We start from the raw sequence: 4,933 nt of genomic DNA on the forward strand, positions 1-4,933 counted from the left end.
CTGTCAAAGGCCTTTTCAAAGTCTACAAAGTTGATGAGATTTGTTAGTAAACACAATCTGCTGTGTCATCTGCAGATGCCAACTAAAGCTCTATCGTGCAAAAAGGAAGCCATATGTGAACATGCTTCAGAAGCACCATCGTGTCCTGTGTGCCAAGGCCCATTCAAAATGGACTGTTTCAAAGTGGAAAAGTGTTCTGTGGTCAGACGAGTCCAAATTTGACATTCTTGTTGGAAATCACGGATGCCGTGTCCTCCGGGCTAAAGAGGAGGGAGACCTTCTAGCGTGTCATCAGCGTTCAATTCAAAAGCCAGCATCTCTGATGGTATGGGTTGCATAAGTGAATACGGAAACCTATATCAGGTAAGAATGGGACCAAATTCCAACACCAAAACGCCAGAAACTCATAACCTCGATGCCCAGGCGTCTTTTTTGAAAAGAAGAGATGCTAAACATGCCCCCCCGTCCCAACTTTTTTGAGGCCTGTATAACCTGAGACCTGTATACATAAAATTGTAAGATTTCTCAATTTAAACATTTGTTATGTTATCTGTGTTCTATTGTGAATAAAATGTTGGCTCATGTGATTTGAAATTCTTTTAGTTTTCATTTTATTGAAATTTAAAAAACATTTCCGGAATTCGGGTTGTACTTTGAGCCTGACCAAATATCCACATTTGTTGTCTTGGCCACTTGTGAGTGTGTGTAAGGATGTAAGTGCACAACAAGACCGTCCCAGGTCCTAAAAATGCCAAAGCACATTAAATCCACACTCTCTAAACTAACTATTCTAATCTACCGAGATGTCATGGAAACCTTTCTAGTGTAAGGTAAATATGAATGATAATTAGATATTGCATATAATTTGGTAGTAAAATAATAAAGTGTTGCACATTTTATTGGTGCAAAGATGAGTGTGTATTTTTTTTATTATTTTTTTTTTAGAGTTGCAACTGTTTTTATCACTTAATTAAAAGTACTACAAATTAAATTATTCAATTGTGTCATCTGTTGAATAGACATTCAGAATTGAATAGACATTCAGACATTTATTTTAAGTGTGGGTATTTGGACATGGCATTATAAAAACTGTGCAGAAACGGCTGTGTGTGAGTCTTCACAGATATTGCACACCATGAGTCTCAAGCAGAACACGTTGGATTATTTAAGAGACTACGAGTTAAAAACTGCTTGAGTAGTAAGTAGATTTTATTTGATTTTGAAGTTTAAGAAAATACTGTATTTTTATTTATTACATGCATTTTAAATATATCTGTAGATTAAAATATGTTTTCAGTGGTGTTTCTAAATTGTAGAATCAACCCATAGTGATGTGTATTTATTTATTTATTTACAACATATTTATTTTTTATCTAGCCTTTGAAAGTGAGGGACAAGTTACAGCCTGAGGCAGTCAGTGTGTATTCTGAGTAGCTTTATGTGGTTCTGCTGCCGAAGCTGTGAATATTTAAACAGAAGACTGACAGACTTTTAGCCCTGTCACCTACTATTATCCACACTCAGTGAACACAAGGGATACATTTGGTTCAAAATGTTTATTAAAAATTCTGAAGTCTCATTCTATCAATAATGTAGCACTGATTATGTACTTCACAGTGTTAAGGGTGTCAGCTGGTTACAAAGGTTATCTACTTACACATTGTATTTTTTTCACTTAATTATAATTATTTATTTTATAACAATTTTCTTTTATTAGAAATGAAAATCTAAAAATGGAAAGAACAATCTAAAATATTGTATTTTTATTTTTATAAACAAAGGGTACCTCTGCTGTATCATTCAAGTCAATCCCTTACAGAAAAAAAGCCCACACGTTCACGTGTTCATATGTGATCACATGGGTTTCACACATTCACAACATGAAAACATTCCAAAACCACATTTCACACGTGTTCCACATATTTCACATGTGATTTTAACATGTGATTGTACATGAGAAGGTCATGTGGTTTGTTTATGTGGACTTACCTAATTGCACCTACTACTACTACTTTTTTTGGAGCCAGATTAGGTACAAATAGAACTCTTTCAAAATGTTAATTGTTTTTATAAATCACATTCAAAAATGTCTCGCATACATATTTTACAGATTTATGCTGAATATGCAATGCAATAATCAATAAGGCATGTCTCTGTATTTCATATATATACGTACATCTGAATAAAAATAAATAACTGCAGGGATATGCTAATAAAGACTATAATTCTCTGTAAAACATAATGACAACTGCCACAATCCCTGGAATGATGTTTATTGTTGTCCCTGATCCATTTGTGAAAGAGATCTTGAAAAGCAAATTCTTAATCTCTCAAGGCGAAAGTGACGGGAGGTAAAGAAAGTGAAGTCAGTGCCAGCCTTTGCCGAGCTCTTGTCCAAACAATCTCAGCTTTTCTCTGGGTGAGGCTGTGCTCTGTCCCGCTGAAAGAGCAGAGTCAGCCCTTTCCTAAAACGGTGGTCCCGCACACTATAAATAATTACATTGCAGCAGCTATTGCTTGTCAGAATCCAGAATGCAAAAAAGGAGAAGTTGCACCAGGTGTATCCCACTACGTTCCCCAGCACAAATACTGCGATAGGAGAGAACGAGGCTGTGAAGGCAAAGGTGAGGATTCCAATGGTTTTAGCTGCTTTGATATCAGAAAAAGAGGGTCTGTGGGGACACCCGCTGGCTCCTGCATCCGTGCCAAGACTTCCCTCAGAGAGCAGCTTCCGTTTGCGGGAGTATCGGCGGATACTAGTGAAGGACAGAATATTGACTGCTAATGTCCCACCAAGTAAACTGAAGTCAAAGGCTGGAAACAGCAGAAGGATGTTTGCATCTGGAGGCAACTGATGTCCGATTAGTAAGGTGCATAGTTGCACATGCGGCTGCATTCATTGTACTCCAGTGTGAAACTGTTGCTTAGCATGAGTGGAGCCATTGCCAGTAAGAAGCTGCCAGCCCAGGACAAGAGAATTAGGAACAGGGTGCGATGCCGCGTCACAAGAATGTCTTTATGCAGAGGACGCAGGATTGCCACACTGCGCTCCACTGTCATCAGAAAGATGGTACTAATTGAGACAAAAGTGCATCCAGCATAAACTGGACCTATCAGCATGCAGGGTTGCCAAGGTCCTGATTCACCCTCCAGTGAGGCCGCTGAAATGCCCTGGTACCACAGCGGTGGAGTGTTGGTCACCATCAGAGAGATTTCAGTGTATACAGAAAATGGCACCACCAAGACTCCAACCATCATATCAGCGAAGGCCAGGGACACTGCAAGACAAATATAAAATATAGCAAATTGCTCAGAATTCACCAAACTATTTCTTTGAACTTTTTCTTTGTGCATTCATGCTGGACCTGACGTAACTGAGTGTGGCACCGGATAAATTTGGAAAGCATGCGCATGCTGAATATACAGTAAATATCGCTAATCAGCGTTAATCAAACGTTGATTAAATTATGGGGAAAGCGGGTACATGTGTCGTGGTACTCTGCAAAATGGCAGAAGACAGTAACTTGGGAGAATTGTTGTCAAATTATGTTATTTTTGTTTTCTTTGTGCACAAAAAGTATTCTCGTAGCTTCGCAAAACTGAGGTTGAGCCACTGATGTCACATGAACAGTTTTACCGATGTGCTTGCTACATTACTGGGACTGGGAACAATGCAGTTGCGTTGCTGTCTTTGCAGGGTCAGAGAGCTCTCAGATTTCATCAAAAATATCTTAATTTGTGTTCAGAAGATGAATGAAGGTCTTACGGGTTTGGAATGACACGAGAGTGAGCAATTAATGACAGAATTTTCATTTTGGGGTAAACTATTTCTTTAAGATATTTTTGATGAAATCTGAAAGCTTTCTGGCCCTGCATAGACAGCAACACAACTACCATGTTCAAGGCCCAGAAAGTTAGTAAGGACATCATTAAAATAGTCCATGTGACATCAGTGGTTTAAACTTAATTTTATGAAGCTGTTTTATTGATGTCCTTATTACCTTTTTGGACCTTGGATATGGTGCGTTGCTTTCTATGCATGGTCAGAAAGCTCTCAGATTTCATCAAAAAAAAAAAAAATTATATATATATATATATTGGCCAAATGCACCTTTTTACATATATGTAAATATACACACTGCTTTCATACAGTGGTGTGAAAAAGTGTTGGCCCCCTTCCTGATTTTTTTTTTTTTGCATGTTTGTCACACTTTAATGTTTCAGATCATCAAACAAATTTAAATATTAATCAAAGATAACCCACACCGCAGTGTAGGATACATTTGCGTGCCATCCTGAACATATTCTATATGTACATTATTGTTGTTACCTTTGAGGTAGCCCTGTGGTGTTTGAGAATGCCGGGTCTGCATGAAAACAGTAAGCGTCACCACGTTTCCCACCACAATGGCAAAGGCCAGGCTAACCATGAACATAACCACCAGTGTTCGGTTTAGTAGTCCACAGCAGCGGGCTGTGCAAAGAGGTGCCAACGTTTGTCCTGCACCTTGAGATTCACTTGCTGTCTGATTAGCAGTCTCCATTATCCCAAATTGAGGTCCTGGATTCCTGGGTACACTAAAGATGGCCAGTAGTCAAGCCTTGGTACAGTCTTCAAGCCTCTAACAGGCAGTGATATACATAAGTCAAGTCAGTATTTTGGGTGGTTCTTTTGTTAGCCATGGATAACAACCCTGTAAAAGAGCAGAGAAGAGAATATGCACGGTTTGCACAATTCAGCATAATGTTGATGATAACAAGCCTGTGCAAACGTGTGCTTACAAATCAGTCTCCAATATTATGTAGAATGGGTAAGGGCAAATATACACAGGGAGAATATTCAAGGTGGATTGCCAAACATTTAACAATAGATTTAAGTTAATAATGTCTTATAGTCTCATTAATATACTTCTATTAAAATAATAGTGGTAGT

At 38.3% G+C, this 4,933-nt stretch overlaps 1 pseudogene across 1 annotated transcript; it reads right to left on the reverse strand.

Annotated features, from left to right (window-relative positions):
- Nucleotides 1-2,404: 2,404 nt before the first annotated feature.
- LOC306888405 (trace amine-associated receptor 13c-like) lies at nucleotides 2,405-4,544 on the reverse strand (annotated as a pseudogene). The gene is made up of 2 exons: nucleotides 4,331-4,544; nucleotides 2,405-3,278 (listed from the first exon to the last, which is right to left on the reverse strand). The product of its transcript is annotated as a trace amine-associated receptor 13c-like (transcript).
- Between the last annotated feature and the right edge of the window lie 389 nt (nucleotides 4,545-4,933).

Source organism: Barbus barbus, assembly GCF_936440315.1.
Source record: "Barbus barbus genome assembly, chromosome: 2".
NCBI lineage: Eukaryota > Metazoa > Chordata > Actinopteri > Cypriniformes > Cyprinidae > Barbus > Barbus barbus.